The following is a 20,207-nucleotide window of genomic DNA, read 5'->3' as shown; positions in this document are numbered from 1 at the left end:
GTCAGGTGAAAAGTACTTTATGGAAAGTACATAAATACTAAATACTATCTGCCGATGTCAAAACATAAAGATATAACGTAGTTTGAATTGTACTTACCACGGTACCAGTACGCAGTAAAAATAATTTTAAATTATCTAACGTAACATCTTTTAAATGTGTATTAACCCAATGCAAGGCATCTATCTGCTTTTGCCTTTATCTCACTGTGAAGTCCCAATACTGAATGGACAGATGTTTATAAAATAAACCCAGCCAGCTCTACCAAGGCCTGTGTGAAGAATCAAGAAGCAGCTTAAGTATTTGCGTTACACTTTACTCTTTCAAGGGAAACAGTAGTTCAGTGAATTTAAATTGAGTAATAAGAATTCTTGGCAAAATAATAGTAGGAACCATTTAAAAGACTTAGCTGTGTGTGCACAAACCTGAGCAAGACATGCGTGAGCGCATTACCGACTATGCAACAGGCAAAGAAGCAGAGAGCGGCCACCATGCTGCCAGTTATAAAACAGCTGATTTACCACAAACTGAATCCATATTCTCTTAAGCTTTTGGAAAACAGAGCATCCTTTAAAAAATGCTCTTGCACTATAGGTATTTTTTTAATTAAATAGTTCTATATGCTGTATACAAAACAGAAGAGCAGACTAAATGATTTTTTCCAACAGTTTCAGCATTTCTGTAAACAATAAACATTGCAGTATGACTTAATGAAGTTAGCATACATATGTATATTTATATATACATATATGTGTATACCTATACATTATACATATACTTATATTCATATATTATATATGAATATATAATATACATATATTATGCATTTTTACACACTTCCTATTCTCATTCTGAGATGAAGGAATGAAATTGGCAGTGTTTTCAATAGTGTTGCATAAGCTGTTATCCTTGGAAGTAAATGGGTTTATTTCTAAATCTGATACAAAGTTTGTTCCAAATTTGACATGATGAGAAAGAAAGTGAAGGGCACTTGAAAGGAAGCAGCAAGAGCTAAAGAAGGCAGAAGAATGTTCAGCTGTTCGATTTATTTCCTCACTCCTTCACTCAATCAAAAAATATTAATGAGGGCCAGATATAAAGGCAGGCACTGGGGACTCAAAGATGAAAAGAATAAACTTGTTCTTGACTTTCACAAAAGTTAGTTGAGAAGTTCAGATAATTACACAAGATTACAATACAGGGTTACATGCGATGCCTCGAGGGGCACAAGGAGAAAAATCCAAACAAACGTGTCAAGGAAAGCTTCCAAAAATAAATAACGTCTTGAAGGAGACTTTAAAGTTAAATAAAACCTGGCTGTGAAAATGATGGGGATGGAGGGTGGGATAAGAGGGTTGGGGAGTCTCTCGTGTGTGCAGGTAGAGATGAAAGAGTATGGAACTTTCTAATAACTGAAAGAATTTCAATATGCCTAGGACTGTGGTTCTCAAAATGTGAACCCTGCACCAGAAGCCTCCAGCAACACCTGAGAACATGTTAGAAATGCAGATTTTCAGACCCCACCTCAGACTTCCTGAATCAGAAACTCTGGGGTCTAGGGGTGGGACCCAGCATTCTGTTTTTACAAGAACTCCAAGTATTTCTGATGCACACTCTAATTAGAGAGCCAGCAGTTTCATCAGAGAGTACAAGGATAGGAATAAGGAATGATGGGGGTGATAATCTTGGTACAGGAAATACAGGCTAAGGGGCTGGATTCATAGGCAGGGGCCATACCATGCCATCCCTTACCTTGCTACTGAAGCTAAAATCTTCCTGAGTTTTTATTTTTCTTCCAGTTATTTGTAGTTTTGGAGACAGGCAAGGCAGTCAGAGCAAACTTTCCATAATGGACTTTCCTGGAACCATTGCTAACACATCTAATTATTTCCTCACCTTCATTTTATCCACACTAAAAATAAATCCTTCCAAATATCTTTTTCATTGTCACACCTATAGCTGTCATAACTTCCAAATTCCCCAGAGACTATTTTAGCCTTAAGAATTCACCTACAGAAGGCGCTGGAACGCTGGGAATTATCAATTTAAATTCTAACACATGCTTGCTCTCTGCCAGCGTTTAAGCCTGCATATTTCTCCTTGACAGTTCATATTTGGTCTCTGGACTTTCAAGACACAGTGAATTATGACCTGCTCACCAGAGCCTCTTGAGAAAACTGGAGCTGAGCCACCCCATGCCAAACCTTCAGCGAAAATTGGTCAGTCCTGGATATTGAAAAAGTCGTGGAAATTAAGTTGTCTGGGAAACTTCATGAATCTAGATATCATAGAGGTAAAGGTGATATGTTAGCAAAGCAAAGTTAGACGCCAAGACTAATGTGCCACACAAATGTGTCACTGACTCGTCCCAGGCTAGGTTACTTGGTTGTTTGTTCTAATTGGTAAAGGAAAATGATACATTCAGGTAGGCAACATAGGACTTGGTATCTTGGCTTTGAGGATTTCTCCACTCCAGACCAGTCTGGATCAGCATCTAAGCTCTGCTACTCCCTAGGTATTAGTACCTAAGGAGGGCAATTTAGTCTGTTTAAGCTTTAGTTTTCTCATCATTTCTCATCATGTATTCATTTGTTTGTACACTGATTCATTCAGCAAATATCTGTGAGAACCCATTCTGTATTCTTTACTAAGTACTATTCTACATGCTAGGGATACAACAGAAACAGACCGAGATCCCTGCTGTTCCACAGCTTACATTCTAGAGAGGAGAGAGACAATAAACAGGCAATAAGTAAGGTATTTAGAATGTCAGGTGATGCAGAGCTAAGATGTGTTGCCTCAATCTCCCCTTCAGGACCCAGGCATTTATCCCTTCAGTTCATGGGAACGCTGCTTGCTGAAGACTCACAGCTGAATTCCTTTCCCAACATTGCCTCTGTCCAAAAGAGGTTGAATGCCCCAGAGACATCTCATCTCCCCAGGGGCAGTCAGAATTCAAGACTGATCAATGAGAGGCACAAAGATTAGTCCCATCACTTCAATTCAGGACAACTGTGAAGGGCCAAGTCGGCTCCAGAACTCCCTGAGGTCGGCTGAGGTGTTTGTAGCCACCACATCGCAGTTCAGCTACTCCATTTTCCCATTTCTGCTTCCCTCACTGCCCCATGTGTCCGTACTGAGGTCACTCTTCAGTAAACCTATAGCATGCAGAGCCCCACTGCAGAGTCTGCATCCCAGGAAACTCCATCTAAGACAGATGACGAGAAGTGCTCTGAAGGAAAGTAAAGCTGAGGGGACGTTAGGGAGTGCCTCCCTCCTCCTGTGGTCGTGAAATGTTAACTCTCACTATAATCCTAATTTGGGGGACTCCCCTGGTGGCTCAGTGGTTAAGAATCCGCCTGCCACTGCAGGGGACACGGGTTCGATCCCTGGTCCGGGAAGATCCTACATGCTGCAGAGCAAATAAATCCCGTGCGCCACAACTGCTGAGCCCGTGAGCCACCACTACTGAAGCCCGCGCGCCTAGAGCCTGCTCTCTGCAACAGGAGAAGCCACCGCAATGAGAAGCCCGCGCACCGCAACGAAGAGTAACCCCCGTTCGCCGCAACTAGAGAGAGCTTGTGCACAGCAACGAAGACCCAACGTAGCCAGAAATAAATAAAATTTATAATCCTTCATAGAGAAGGGCCTTGCCCTTGGTCTTGAAGAAGAGGAAAGATATAAAGAACAAGCATAAAGGAAAGCATAAAGAACAAGGAAATTTTTTATGATAGCAACTGATTCGAGCAATTCAATTTGGCAGATATTTCACAAATAGACAACTAAAGAAGCAGTAAAGAAGGATTTTGGTTAAACGCTTAAGCTTTTCCCCACACTCACTGCTGAGGGCCCAGGTTCAAACCCTGGTCAGGGAACTGAAGTTCCACAAGCCACGGGGCACGGCCAAAATTTTTTTTAAATTTTTTTAATTAATCAATTTTTTAAAAAAGAGCTCAAGCTTTGTATTGAACCCTGGACTTAGATCTTTATCACTTTCTATATATCAGACCTTGGGCAAGTCAGTTAACCTCCCTGTGCCTCAGTTTCTACATCTGGAAAATGGAGAAAATACCACCTACTTTCTAGTGTTGTTCTGAGTATGCAGTGACTCAGTGTGTGTACTTAGCAGACTATCCAGCACTCATGTGGTTAGAGCTCAGTAAGTATTGGTTATTAATACTGATTTTATTGGTATTAATTTTCAACTCTAACATTCCATTCTAGCAAATTCAAAACTGTATTTAAAAAACAAAACAAGGACTTCCCTGGTGGTCCAGTGGTTAAGACTCCACACTTCCACTGCAGGGGGAGCATGGGTTCGATTCCTGGTCAGGGAAGTTCCATGTGCCACACAGTGCAGCCAAAAAAAAAAAAAGAAAATTCATTCATTCAAAAAATGAAACAAAACATTATTCTTTATTATCTTCTTGCATGTAGACATTTTACAATGGCAATCAAGTCATTCTCTGATTTCTCCCTCTGACATTTATTTTTCATGCCCATTAGCTAACCCTTGAGACTAGTAGGCTAGTCTTAGTGTTAGCTTTTGTTTAATTTTTATAGGTGACATATAAGCATGAGTGAGATTCCCCAAGATGAGCTGACTTTCCAGGGGTTACGCACTGAAGAACTGGATTCAACCAAGGAAGCTCCACACTTGAACTTGTGAGATATCGGATCTTAGCCAGCATAGGAGGCAAGTCAGGGAGCCTCCATCAGTTCCATTCCAACAGCATTATCTTGTGGACCCAGAACCACTGTCTCTCCTGTTCCAATGGTAATCAAATTATTTATGGGTTGGGCCACCTTTCTTTTAAATACTTAAATTACAAAAAGTCTTAACGCCAACAGACAGTATAGCATAATGGTTAGGTCAAACTCTAGAACTAGACTATCTGTATTTAAATCTGGTTCTGCCATTTCTCTCTGCATAACCATGGACAGGTTACTTAACCTCTCTGTGCCATAGTTTCTCCAATTATAAAGTGAAGCTAATAATACTACTGTCTCATATGATTGTTTTGAAGATGAAATAGGTTGATACATGTGAAATGTTTAGAACCGTGGATTACATACATAAGCACTTTAAAAGGGTTAGTTATTATAATAATTACTACCCTTCCTCTGAGGGGGACTCCTTCACTGAGTCCAATATGAATTTTTGAATGAGCCTGTGCTGTGAATCAGCTGCCACTCATCTCCAAAAAAAAAAAAAAAAAAAATAGAAAGAAAAAAAATTAAGAAGGAAGAAAAATAATGTAATTCTGGCAAGAAACCTCCCTTAGGTTACCCTATGTGGAATCCTCTTCAGTTTTCAAATAGAAATGACATGATTTATGTACCCATAGCCACCTACCCCAGTATAAATTTTTAAAATTAAATAAATAACTGAACAACTGATTTCCTTGCAAAAGAATAAGCAACCCACAGAAAATCACATTTATCTTTATATTGAAAACTATATTTTGACTCAGAATAGGTATTAGTTATGCTATTACTTCTATAAGTAATAAGCATAGAATATCCTATTTGAAGAAGGATTTTACTTTTTCAAATTATGGAATAGATGCAGGTTTGAGAATTTTTGAACTTTTATAAAATCACATTTTTACTTGCATAATGACTGGAAAGAGGGATACTCCATTCTTTTCCAAATAAACCTGTGTTGCCTGGCAGACAGAGCACCAAGTGGAAACATACCAAGGAGCCTTAGGGTTATCTAATTGACCTTAGCACATTCTTTCTACTGTCATTTTCTGTACTGCAACTCAAAATGCCTTTTGAATCCTTCTAAATTGTTGACAGCTAATTTCTGTCCATTAGAGACCCACTTCTCACTGTTTGTATTTATCTGTCTTAGGAGCTGCATCTTTTTATAGCTAGCTAGCTGTATTTTTGTCATTTTCCTCTCTCTCTTCTTGCTTAACTGGCCACTGTGCTGATAGATTTCAAATTGTATTAAACATAAACATGCAGTTAAGATACCCAGTTAACACTCATGGTGATTTTCTTTTAAGTTATGTACCTTTACAATTGCTATTTACTTGAATTCAGCAATAGTTTTTTGGATGATAAAAATATATCATTCATGATTAGACTCTACCCTACCCTTGAGATTATTAATAGAAGCAGGCAATATAAATTAACAAGTTTTTATTTAAAAAACAAACTTCACGTGAAACTGTCTCTGTCACCATTTTCCCCAGTGTTCTTACTGCTTAAGATAAATACTTTAGTATTTACAGAAAATGAAAGCCACAAGTGAGTAAATAGGAAGTTGATAGGGTAATACTATCTTTGCATTGATCTGTGACATCCAGAGACCTCTAGGTCCTTAGAACTTGCATACATAAGGAGAGAAGGGGCATCTTACTTAGTCCATGACTGGGAAGATATTTGAGGGAGTCTCATATGCAACCTTAGCTTCAGACTTCCAATAGCTTATACTGTGGAAATTGGGGGATTAGGACAGGTGAAGAATGCCAAAACTCAGTATGTAAAACAAAAGCAATGAGAAGAATACTTTCTGTCAATCTTCAGAAGAGAAGCGGTGTAGAAAAACTCACTTGGGCTTCCCTGGTGGTGCAGTGGTTAAGAATCCGCCTGCCAACGCCGGGGACATGGGTTCGAGCCCTGGTCCGGGAAGATCCCACATGCTGCAGAACAGCTAAGCCTGTATGCCGCAACTACTGAAACCTGCGCGCCTGAAGTCCGTGCTCTGCAACAAGAGAAGCCACCGCAATGAGAAACCCGCGCACCGCAACGAAGAGTAGCCTCCGCTTGCCGCAACTAGAGAAAGCCTGAGTGCAGCAACGAAGACCCAACGCAGCCAAAAATAAATGCATAAATAATAAATAAATAAATAAAAGAACTAAAAACATTTTTTAAAAAGACTTACATTTAAAAAAAAAAAGAGCTTCCCTGGTGGCTCAGTGGTTGAGAGTCCGCCTGCCGATGCAGGGGACACGCGTTCGTGCCCCGGTCTGGGAAGATCCCACATGCAGTGGAGCGGCTGGGCCCGTGAGCCATGGCCGCTGAGCCCGCGCGTCCAGAGCCCGTGCTCCGCAACGGGAGAGGCCACAACAGTGAGAGGCCCGCGTACCGGAAAAAATAAAATAAAATAAAAACTCACTTGAGTTTTTATATGAGCACCTCCATTGCCGGGGGGAAAAAGTACTTAACACATGAATCAGTCAATCTAGTAAGTATATGGAATTTAGAAATTCTTCTCATGTGTTTTAAAGGGGATAGAAGTGACCTCTGTTACACCTTTTGTTAATCATCTAGAATTACTCAATCAAGAATATTGTTTAACAGAACACACCCAAGCATATATATAACTAATCTAAATCATTAGTATCAATTATTAGAGTTAAGAGAGAATTATAGTTATAGTCACATTTCATGTTTTAGGGAGAAAACTGAATGCTTGCTGAATGCTTTTCCCACATATATGCTAACGTATCTAAATTGCCCTTAATTTTTATGGGGATGCTTTCTCAGAAAGCTTGATTAACTAAACAGAGGATTGTTGATTCTTTCACTTGCAATTCTCTTCTCCCTAAAAACATTCCAGGCAGTTTAAGACACATGTACAAAATGTTTCATAACTTAGAACTAGAAGTAGAAAATTAGATCCATAAAAACAAGAAGGAACAAAGTCTTGTTTTGATAATTATTACTAGAGATGCATGTGTGCACCATCTCTGCCTCTGAGATTTCTGGCAGCAGCCAGAGAATAGAGAAGTGATCACGCTCTTATAATATGAAGCACAAATGCTATAGGAAATATGTATGGAGGGCATTGAGGATAATGGCCTCAAGCAGAGCTTTTTCACCAAATGAAGAAGTTTGTTTCATGTGGTATTTTCTGACCACAACCTTTGACAGAAGACCTGATGGAGGTAAAGTGTCACTGATTGAAGGTGTTTTTTCCATGGTGGTATACCATGAGCTAAGTTAAGGAAACAGAGATACCAGAATATCCCAGAGAGGACTACAGTGGAAACATGGGGAGTAAACCTAGGCTTCAAAAAGGACTGAAACAAGAAATCGGAAGACTCTTGAAATGAAAGCAGCCAGTCTTTTTCTTGTTCTACACAGCCACTCATCTCTGTTTCTCTCTCGAAAGACTATTTTTCCCTGAATCTGTGTTCATTTAGGAAAGGATATCTATCTGCCCCATGACTTGCAAACTCACATTTCTGCTTCATTTCAATCATGGATCAAAATTGCTAAACACTGTGAATCCTAATCCCAAATTCCTGGAAGAGAGACTGTGAGTGGCCCAGTTTGAGTCAGATCTCCATCCCTAATCCAGTTCCTGTCTGGGAGCCAGAGACAGAGAGAACAGTCTTCCAAAGCCCTACCCTGGGGTAGAGGCAGTTTTCAGAGACAGGGCTGAACAGATATCCTAAGAGATGCTTACTAAGAATTTTAAGGTTAGTCTTTAATGAGTGCTTAGAATGTGAATTCTCTATTTTTATATTGAGGGATGGTGCAAGTGCTTTAAAAATAAGATGAAGAAGATGCAGAAATCTTTCTGCTATTAAAGCCAAGATGCCCAACCAATATTCTTGCTCATGCAAAAATAAAATCTCCCCACAATCTTTGCAGGCAAAGCAAAGATTGTCCTTTGGAAGCAGATTTGGATCTGCTCCCACAATTAAACGTACTCTCAATCGAAAGCCTGGAGTTCCACACCACAGGATACTGTGGAAAAAAAAGATTATTCTGGCCTGGAAATTTTTCAAAGCAAGTGTTCCAAGTCATCAAAAAGAAGCCCAAGGAGGACTGCTCCCATGGAAAAAGTTATATATTCAGCTGCACAGTTCTGCAGCATGCTTTCCAGGATAAGCCATGGAAGAAGTATGTTGTACAAAATGGAATAGGTTGTCTAGTTTGTAGAGTTTTGATCAACTGCCTTTTGTCTGCCAAAGAAAATGATTTTAGTTTTGATAAAGTTGATGATTATACAATTCTTTCTGAAGCAGTAGAATGGCTGAATTGTTTGTATCCAGAAATCAATTCTAGTTGTTGAAAATGAAACCCATATCATCAACATATAGGAAGAGGTTTATCTTTCTGTCTACCAAGATGGCACGTACGCAGTTTGTCTACAATCGGTATCAAATTGTGAAGATATTGGTTTAAAAGGTGAATAAATAAAACACAATGCCTGTTTATATTACATGAAATTGTGAATGGGTATGTCAGGAAAATTTTCCCCGTTAGTTCACCATTCTTTTAGAGTGGCGTTTACTCTCATTTTTTTGGAATCATAATACTAAGCCTCAGTTTTAAGTTAACTTGATCCTCTAGGCAATGAATTAAAAATTTAGTGGAAGATATATATGCAAAGCAAACAGCCTTATTTTCTTAAAAATAATAACATTAAACAGTAGAGTAATACTGTGCCCAAAACCCTCTTGCTTCTAATACAAAATATTTAACTTGGAGACCTCACTCATCGTTTAAGGGAAAGCAATTAACATAAATAATTGAGGGACTCTGAGAAAATTGAATCGAGCCATAGTTTTGTAGGACTATAGGTTGGCCCTTTTTAAAATAGGGTTGATTCTCCTTGAATCTTTCCAGAACCAATTATAGTGATTGGTTAAAGGTTGAGGTAAATAGTTTGGTGTTATTCAGAACAGGCTTCAAACTGTTTCAAACAATGATCCAAAAACTTGCCCTACAACTTATTTGCTTTCAGGGGATGATCAAATGAGTTCTGGCTTAAGGGGTAACAGGTCCCTGTTAGATGTCTGGGATCTAAATTACTTGGGACACCGTGCTTGGGTCCATAAAACAGAGAAATTACACTCCCACCCCAACATTGCTGGTTTCTGTGCTTTCACAAATACTTCTACTGAAGCCATATAAGGGACAACTGTAGCCTCAAATCTGCTTTATCATTAACTGAGAAAATTAAGTAAAGGTCTTCCACAGGAATTTGTTTAGCTCCAGATTTGGTAGTAATGAGTTTATAATTAGATGGGTTTAAATTGGGCAGATTCTTCCACAATCTGATTTTAACATGCTGTCACGCTAAACTTGCCAGAAATGTCAGTTCATTTGTTTTTATTTTGGGTTTGTTTGTTTTTACATCCATGCAATTTTTATTAAATCAGTGCATGAGATCCACTAAATATACACTAGACAGGACTGATTTCCCCCTGAATCTGTCTATTAAAGAAAAAAAAAAAAGGAATCTCTTCAGGCAGAGCATTTGATATTCTTTGTATAACAAAGGTCAGTAACCACCCCCCATCCCATTTCGCCTTATCCTTCCTATCCTATCCATCTCATTGTGGGGACAAACATACTCAGGAGGCTGTGTTCAACATTAAACTTTTTTTAAAAAATAGTAAATGGAGATAGAAAACATCCAGCTCAAGCAACATAATAAACAATGAGAAATTATTAGTACCTAGTTTGGAAATATAAAGACCCACTTACCCTCCCGTCCCCTCATATTAGGATATGCATGTGGAAAAATACAACCAAATTCTTTCCCCTTTGGTTCATTATATTAAATAGAACTATCAGTTTCAAGTAACAAAACCCCAACTGGCTTAATAAAAAGTGGGACTTTATTGCTTTCTGTAACCAAAGTCAAGGAGTAGCATGAGATTCAGGCCAAATCCAGGCTCTCCAACTATGTTCTCAATACTTTCTTGGTCTCAGTTCTGCTTTCTTCCCTGTTGGATTTATCTTCAGGCAAGTCCTTCCCATATATATACATGAGTTTATATCTCCAGTAAAAATGGCAATTCTGATGAAACTCACATCTCCATCAACTCTACCTCTGAACCTGAGTATGAATGGTAGCCTGAGAAAAACATAAGCGTGATGTCAATTTAACTTGTCATGATCCATCCCTTGCCTCTCTCTCTCCAACCTCCTATTCAGCCTCTTGATCTGTGCCTCAGACATCACAAAGTACACAGAAACAGCAACTCAAGATGGTGAACTATTTTGTGTCTCCATATATATGAGGTCATTTCTTCAAACTAGAATGTCCCAATATCTACTCATCACCTTGGTGACTTGCAAATTTATTCTAATCATTCTAGGTTTAGCTTAGGAATCACCTCCTTTATAAACCTTCCTTCACTTCTTCCCATCAAGGTTATTACTCTTCTACTCTTCCCTCATTACCTTCACATGTACCTCCATTTTAGCAACAATTTTATTATATTACAATTAAGGCTTACATCTGTAACCCCTTTGCTAAAGAGAAACTACTATGAAGACAGGAAAATATGCTTTAGTTTTCTTTGTCTCCCCAGTCCTTATATCATAGTGTTTAGCACATTCTAAATGATTAATATTTTTGTTGGGGTATTTTTGTTTGAATTGTAAATAGTTTTATTTGTATAAACTAATACTTGATATATTTAATTAAAATTTTAAAATTAAAGTTGTTTCAGGTTTATTTAAATGTTTTGTTAAATATTTAAAGTATATTTTTATTTTTTTACTTTTTTTACATCTTTATTGGAGTATAATTGCTTTACAATGGTGTGTTAGTTTCTGCTTTATAACAAAGTGAATCAGTTATACATATACATGTGTTCCCATATCTCTTCCCTCTTGCATCTCCCTCCCTCCCACCCTCCCTATTCCATCCCTCCAGGTGGTCACAAAGCACTGGGCTGATCTCCCTGTGCTATGTGGCTGCTTCCCACTAGCTATCTACCTTACGTTTGGTAGTGTATATATGTCCATGCTTCTCTCTTGCCTTGTCACAGCTTACCCTTCCCACTCCCCATATCCTCAAGTCCATTCTCTAGTAGGTCTGTGTCTTTATTCCTGTCTTGCCCCTAGGTTCTTCGTGACCTTTTTTTTTTTTCTTAGTTTCCATATATATGTGTTAACATACGGTATTTGTCTTTCTCTTTCTGACTTACTTCACTCTGTATGACAGACTCTAGGTCTATCCACCTCATTACAAATAGCTCAATTTCGTTTCTTTTTATGGCTGAGTAATATTCCATTGTATATATGTGCCACATTTTGTTGTTTTTGAATGAATAATGTGTCAGTGAAGAGGATTTCCTCAAGAAAATCTGTACAACTTTTTCTAAGTAATCAATCTGTTTCTTATCAGGATTTTTTCTTTAAATATTTTTATGAAAAACAGATCCTAAATAAATCCTTTATTTTTTAAGCCTATGAAATTTGTGATCTCTATACATTTAATTACAAACCTACTTAACCTCAAACCACACTAACCTTTATATTAAAAGCTGTAACCTCAAGTGCATATATATGCCTACCAATATGTAAATATCCACTATTATTATTAGGATACTTGTTGAATAGTGTTTGAAATTGAACAGAATAGGTTCCAGATCAGTATTCCAGGGAATCTGTGAAATTTGTAAGGAAATTCTGTTGTACACTGGATCTTTAAAGAAAATGATGAAATATGTACTTTGGCAACATGAGTATTTCAATTGCAAAAAAAAAATGTTATCAAAGATCTATCTCAACTGCCAGTAACTATATGAAATACAGATAATTTCAAATTAAACTCGTGACATTTAGAATGTTAACAGTAGTTCCAGGTGTTTAAATGCCTCAATCCCTTTTCTTTGTTCTTTGATATTTGTCACATGAAGCCTACCTGTAGCAAGGCATGTTGACCATTTATTAATGCAGACAAAAATCTCTTTAAAAAAAGAAAAAGACAAGTGTTTCATCTTGCTGCACCACCTGCCTCTGCTTCTGCCTCTCCATCAGGTTGTACCACATTCACATTTTCCAATTATCCCTGTGTCATTTGGCATTTTTATCTGACAAGTAAATTAAGGTCATCAAGAAGAGTGAATCTTGAAGTCTTCTGTGTCCCAATGTAGCCACAGTTTGAAGTACTGAATTGCATTGTTTCTGGAGAAATGACAGAGCAGTGGAGGAAAGCACGCATGTGAAATAATTTTCTGAAAAAGTGTAATCCCAGCTAAGGGTCTTTACTTCAACAGAAATGATTCATGAGGTTTGTTTCCATCCAGCTGAGAAGAGAATTCAGTAACTGGCTTCCTAGAGTGTATCAGTGAGTTTCTTCCTATTTTCTCTCTCTCTCTATCTATCTCACTATCTCTCTCTCCCTCTCTCTCGTATACCAGTCTTACGGATATTTTTCCTTTTGGTAGATGGCGCCAAATGTTGAATGTATATAAAAGGAACATCTTAGTACAATCTCAGGCAATACCTCTTCCTCTAAATAGCTACTTCATTCAAACCCTAGGCTGGGATATTTGAATAAAGAAGTTTATTCACACTATTTTCTATTAATTTATCTTTAAACATATTAAATGCCAAAATACAAAAGTGTAGGGGAATTTTTTGTGTCACTAGAACATTTTTAAGCATTAATATTACCAAACAAATCATACATGAAAACATTTTATAGTCAGCGATGTTTAATCCTTACATCTAGAATGTGTTCTTTATCTCTTCTTCATGAAAATATACATTTATTAATCCCTATACTGTGTAAGGCACTGTGCTAATCCCATGTGATACAGAAAGGAGAATGATATTATTTCTGCCCTCAAGAAGCTTATGACATAGTTGAAATGGGCCAAAAAATGGAAATCTTCAGAAATTGAATCATTTTTGATAGTTGAAGTTTTCAGACAGAGGTTTGGTCTTTAAAGTATTATTTTTATAATTTTTAAATATTTTGAATATTTTTCTAATAATGCATCCACAAACTCCTGTCCTTTTATATAAAATATCTTGAACATATCTCAGTATTTTTTAATGGACCTTGAATGATCGTGTTAATGTATTGAGTTCTAACATAGTGAGTCCTTTGGTGCTCCTTGAATTTTATAGGGCTATTTGATCCTCAACTCCTGCCTCCAGAGTAGTATATATATTGGAATTTTATGTCAGATTTTCAGTTTTCCCAGTTGTTCTTTCAGTCAGCCTAGCAGTGTGCGCTTCCATTCAATTCCCTCTCTTCAGGTATCTGCTTTGTGAACTTGGAAATCAATAAACATGTCTGAAGTAAGAGTGTGAGGCACTGAAGCTGCTTTATGAGTAAACTCTGCGTTCATTAGTATGTGAACATCTGTCAGATGTTTCTTCAGAGGCTCTTTACGTCTGTCTTGTTTGCCACTGCTCCACCGCATTCCATATAATTGAACTTGCCATCTAGCTGAATTCAAATACATGTGATAAGATGAGTATCTGAACTATGAAAATAGCTGTGGGGATAGGAGGGAATGGGAATGAATTAAGAAATACTTTAAAATATAGGAATGACAGGATTGAGGATCTGCCTGCATTATGTGAGAGCTGAGTCCCAAGTTTCAGTCTTGGACATCTCTAAGAATGGTATACTTACTGCGATGGGAGGATTTTACTCTCTAGGCAATAGAAAAGTCTGAGGTTTTTTTGTTTTTTGTGTTTTTTTAAATTTTTAAATCATTTTATTTGCTGAGTATTTTTAAGTATTATTTTGAAGTATAATTATCTGGCCACATAATGTGGGTTGGATTAGGAAGAGACACTGTGGAAAGGCAGTCTAATAGAAAATTATAAAAGTAGCTTAATCACATGAGGCTGAAGCCTTAGAGGCAGTACCAGTGGTAATAAAAACAAGATAACACAAGACATAATAATAATTTGACTTTGGACCTGGAGTTATAGGGAAAGGTAAAATCAAAGATGACCTCATGCTTCAAGTCCAGGTGGCCAAGAGAATAACACCATCTACAAAATCACAAGATTATCTTCATCTAGGAGAACTATTTATTCAGTTTTCATTGCTATCTCACACTCTTATGTCTACATGACCATACAGTGGTGAGATTTTACAGACTCATGAGTCTCCATTGTATACTGCTATGTCTTTATATATATATGCCTCATTGCATAAGGTTAAACCAGTCCTGACTGCAATATATATCCTGAGAGGGGAATTTTTTTCCTGAAAAAAATAATGTTAAGGATTTCCTGAATCGATCGTCAACAAACCTTAAGGTTAATTTAATGGGTGCTCTCCATACATTACTTTGTTGAGATTTCTGCTGTGTTTAAAAAAATCATTTGGTAAAGTGTTGAGATAATAGTATTTGAAATTTTGACATTTCATCTAAAATTGGGAGTCATAAATAAAACATGTGAATATGAAACAAATTTATTTCACTGGGCAACATTTTGAGAAATGCTTTATTCAAAAAAATCATGTAAATGTTGTCTTCCGTAACTTTAAAAAGATGTTAAAACAGAAAAGAGTTAACTTTAAAAAGCTATTGCATAGAAAATGACATAGAATACAAATAACAGATTTTACTTTGAAATGTAAATATAAACTAGAATAATCTTGATTACAGTGAGACAAAATCATATGCCTCCATAGAAGAAAATTCTTTGGTTAAAAATAGCCAAATTGCTTTTCCCTCATACTTTCCTTAAGACATGAAATCTATTTTTTTTAAGTATTTGGATTCCAAGTAAAGAACTTCACTTTTTTCTCTTTAAATAGCAATATCTAAAGCAAACCTCACTTAATAATGTCATCCTGACTTATGCCAGGCATTGGGTAGGTACTAAGTCCTTGCTCAGTAACAAATTTGCAACTCTTTTGGGGTAATTTCTTCCTCTTAAGGAAGTATGCTTCTTTCCAAACCATAGAATGAAATATATCATTTTAATATACTTATCTTTTTCTAAGACTACAACCTCATTCCATTAAGCAAAGGAACATTCCCAATCACCTAGTCACAATTGAATTTTATTTCTTACCATAGATTATTGTTTCTTATTGTGTTACCTCTGAAGGACAGGTTTGCTCTGTATACACATTTCTCCTACAAAACTAATTAGAAATAAGCAAGCTTCTTCTCAGGATTGAAAACATGAATGGGTGGTACTATAGGCAAGTTTTCACAACAGAGGAATTTGTAGCTATACTTATTTTTATGGAATCCACTTGGTAGATGATTTTATGGTTTATTTGTCGAAGTGTCTGTTTACATTAATCAAGTCTTTGAGACCTCTAAACAAGGAACAACTCCTCACTGTCTCCCTCCTCCTATTCCTTTTCCTTCCCCTCCTCTTCCTTCTTCCAACACATCATATTTCCAAACTCCCACTCTGCTGACTCACCGTCAAAGGCTGTTTATTCTCTTCCAGAGCACCTTACAGTTTCTCTTTTGTAACAGTTTGTAGACTCGTAATTATTTGCTCATTGTTTATCTTCCCCACTGGACGGTAAATCCAGGAGGACAGTCTTTATTGTTTACCACTGTATCCCTAGAGTCCGTCTCAGTGCCTGCCATGTAATAGGTGCTCAATAAACATTTATTGAATGAACTAATAAATTCTTAACCTTGGATTCACATTTATAAACTTAATCTACTCAACCTGATCAAATGTAGAAGTCTGTTCTTTCTAGTAGTCCCTGCCTTCCAGGAAGCATTATCTCCAATAATACAGAATAATTAGAGTCCTCTGATTAAAATAGTGTTGGATAGACTTACTTCATATACATAACGTTACTACCTTCAATGTAAATCGCTACATATCAAGTGGAAGGCAAGAATATGGATTACCCTAGGTTAATCTGACCTGTTTTATACGGGAATCATCCAATGCACACAATCATTCAAACCATTCACACAAACAAATATTTATTGAGCTACTACCATGTATCAAACTCTGTAGGTCAAATACTGTATTAGTTTCCTAGGGTTACCATAACAAATTACCACACATACTGGCTTAAAACACCAAATTCGTTCTCTCACAGTTATGGAAGCCAGAAGCAGAAGCATACTCTCCTTTAAGACTCTAGGAGAGAAGCCTCCCTTGCCTCTCCCACTGTCTGGTGGCTCCAGGCATTCCTTGGCTTGTGGCTGCATAACTCTAGTCTCTGTCTCTGGCCTTCTCCTCTTTATTTTCTCTTCTCCTGTCTCTTATAAGGACACTTTTCATGGATTTGGGCCCACCCAGTTGATCCAGGATGATTGAGGTCCTCAGTTACACCTACAAATTCCTTTTGGGGGAGGGGGAGGAGGAAAGGGTGTCTTCATTCAACATATTATAGATACTATAGTGAATAAAGTCCCTGCAATAGAATTTGCAATCTAATAGAAAGATTACCAAAAAAAGGTAATTTCAATAAAACATGATAGAAATTTATGGATAAAAGTAGTACAAGGGTCTATGGGAACATATATCTAGGGACCTAACAAAATCTAAACAGCCAGAAAATGATGTGATGTTCATGTAGGAGGATTGATTAGGAATTGACCATGAAAGTCCAGCGCATTGAAGGAACTGGCAGAAATTTAGCATGGTTAGAGAATGATGAGAGATGAATCTGGAGATATATGCTAGAGCCATTTGTAGAGAGCCTTGTTAACAAAGTTAAGGGCTTTGGACTTTATCCTGAGATAAAGTCAGAGACCTGTGTTTGGCTACGTTAATACGATAGAAAGGCGGAAATTATCCCTATCCAGACCAAGAGCTGAAGCACAGGTCCTATGAATTCCTCTTATTTCCATATGGCAAATCTTGTTCTTCCCAGTATTTGATTGCAGCCTTAGTGACTAAAACAATATCATAGTAAAATTGCTCTGAAGGATTGTGTTAAGAATATTTAATTCAACATTCTCATTTTTACAGACATAAAACCAAGGTCAAGCAAGGCTATGATGGTTCTAGAACACACAGAAGAGCCCCAAGCCAGTTGTTCTGTTAGTGTAAATGGTGGTGCAAAATAGTGGCAATAGTATGGACTTGGAGATTGATAAATCAGGGTTGGGTGGCCAGCTTTCTTGTGTACAAGTCGTGTGACCTTAGGCAAGTAATATAACCACTTAAACTAGGAATAATAATAGTACCTACCTATTAAGATGTTGTGCAGATAAATTTGATAATGAATTTGAAGCACTAAGCATACTGCTAGAGGATAGTTTACTATTGAGTACATATGGCTATTGTTGATGATGATGATGAGATTCATAATGTTTTCATAATCAACCCAGCCCCATCATCCAGAGAACTTTACTATCAGTATAATAGTACATCACATTATATACTCTTATTTTCAAATGACTTATTTTCAAATATATATATATATATATATATATAATATTCTCCACAGAGGAGTGTTTAGAATTCCTAATACAGATGTTTAAGAAACAATTATGCAGAAATATACATTTTTCAAAGTGTCACATCTTAATACTGTTATCCTATTAAAGTTTTAATTGAAGCAAAGTTCATAAATATGTAATCACAAGGGTGAAAAAGAAGATATATTAGTAGTACTGGCATTTTACTGAGCAATTATTTAAATTAAACAACACAATTTTCTATAATGAGGTAATCTGATTTTCCAAAGGCCCCCAATTACATAATCATCTCCACCATCTGAACTTTGAATACATGGTGTCAATAAATCACTTGCTACCTGGCTTCCATGAAGATACATGCTCTAGGTTTAAAACTCTTGAACTATATATTTTACAAATACACCAGTTGGTAAGTAAATAATGTTTTCTTTTTAAATGCTACCTCCTTTATCTTCAAAAAGTTAATGTTTTCTATAACATCTACTCCTTACAATTTGTTATTCAATAATTTTCAATGAGAAAATGTGACATTTTAAAGCACACATTAATTCCCATGGTATCAGTGTTATTTTGAAGATTAGGAAATCCAGTGAAGACCTAATAAAATACCTTCAGTACGTTATTTATTGGATAAGATTCAACTATTTAACTCGTCTCTACACAGATTGTGTGCTACAACTCAACACTGAAATAGATTGCCTGAAAATATCTTGATTAAATCATAGTGACCGGGATTCCCTGGTGGCGCAGTGGGTGAGAGTCCGCCTGTCGATGCAGGGGACACGGGTTCGTGCCCCCGTCCGGGAAGATCCCACATGCCGAGGAGCGGCTGGGCCCGTGAGCCATGGCCACTGAGCCTGCGCGTCCGGAGCCTGTGCTCCACGAAGGGAGAGGCCACAACAGTGAGAGGCCCGCGTACCGCAAAAAAAAAAAAAAGAAAAAAAATCATAGTGACTAAGGTCTAATTCCAAGGTTTAGTAAATTTCTTACTAAAACCTGAACATAAATGACTTTTGTTTTTATTTACATTTAGATTTCTTAAAAAGCCTCCTAAATGCTTAACTGGTTTCTTACTGACTCAACAATAGCATTTAAGGTTTAGATATTCTCTAGTAGATATGTCATTTTTATGAGAAAGTTATTACTCTGGCTGTGATTTGCACATAGTTTACCCCGTACTTGATTCCCAGAAAAAGATCTACTTCTACGGAAAGTACCCAGGTTTAATAAATTTAAATTATTATGGTAGAGAATTAAGCAGTTTGCTTTTCAGTTATATTCTTTCTTTGATTCAATTCGCTGCTTTCAACTGATTAATCATTTTTTATAGTAATCTAAATAAAAATCAAGCTTTATTTAAGTTAAGGGATATTGGAGGCACTGACTGATTTAATGTTTTAGAATATTGATAATTAACTGAATTATTATTGCAAATTATAGCATAGGAAGGAGAACTGAAACTAATATGTAAAGCCTGAATTCTGGTGATAGTCATGTGTGAGCTGGATCAAGTTCTTTAACTTCACTGAGCTTCAGTTTCCTTACTTCTATTATTAAGCAATTACCCATATGCCGTCCAATAAAATTGTATCTCATTAAAACTTCAGTAATACAGAGAAGGAAAAGTGCTAATGAATTAATTGAACTAAGATATTTTAAAAGATTCCTGGAAGGTTAGTGAAACATGCAGCCCTTGCAGTTTTGATACAGTTTTGTAAATGAGAGAAGTAATATGCTGTTATCATACATAATCTATACTTTTCCTGAAACAAGGAAGCTTTTAAATGTCATTTTTTAAATGACTGCTAGTCAAACATCTAAGCAACTACTATGTATACCCTTGTGCTCTAGAGGTGGGAATTCATAACTTTGATGTTTGAATTAAGTTCTTTGAAATATAAAGAAGTTTGTTCTTAAATTGTGCAATAATAGCCTTTTCACTTTGTGAAAACAGACATCAAAACAGTCTGTAAAGCCTGGCCTGTTGGTGGAGGGTCAGGCCACTCAAGATGGCTCTCCTCTTACTCTCTGTCCACCCACTGCTAGACCAGCCCATGCTTCACCTACACCCTACTCACAAGACTATACAATCCTCTTAATTATAGGGT

At 36.9% G+C, this 20,207-nt stretch overlaps 1 protein-coding gene across 4 annotated transcripts in view; it reads left to right on the top strand.

The window, feature by feature from the left end:
• The window catches only part of EPHA6 (EPH receptor A6), a gene marked incomplete at its 5' end in the record, with an annotated part of 858,058 nt that overhangs the window by 559,017 nt on the left and 278,834 nt on the right, over positions 1 to 20,207 (top strand). The gene's annotated exons all lie outside the window — the stretch shown is intronic.

The sequence above is a fragment of the Grampus griseus genome (assembly GCF_964374135.1).
Source record: "Grampus griseus genome assembly, chromosome: 5".
NCBI classification, from domain to species: Eukaryota; Metazoa; Chordata; class Mammalia; order Artiodactyla; family Delphinidae; genus Grampus; species Grampus griseus.
Note: the sequence above shows the minus strand (reverse complement) of the source record. Positions and strands in the feature narration are given on the sequence as shown.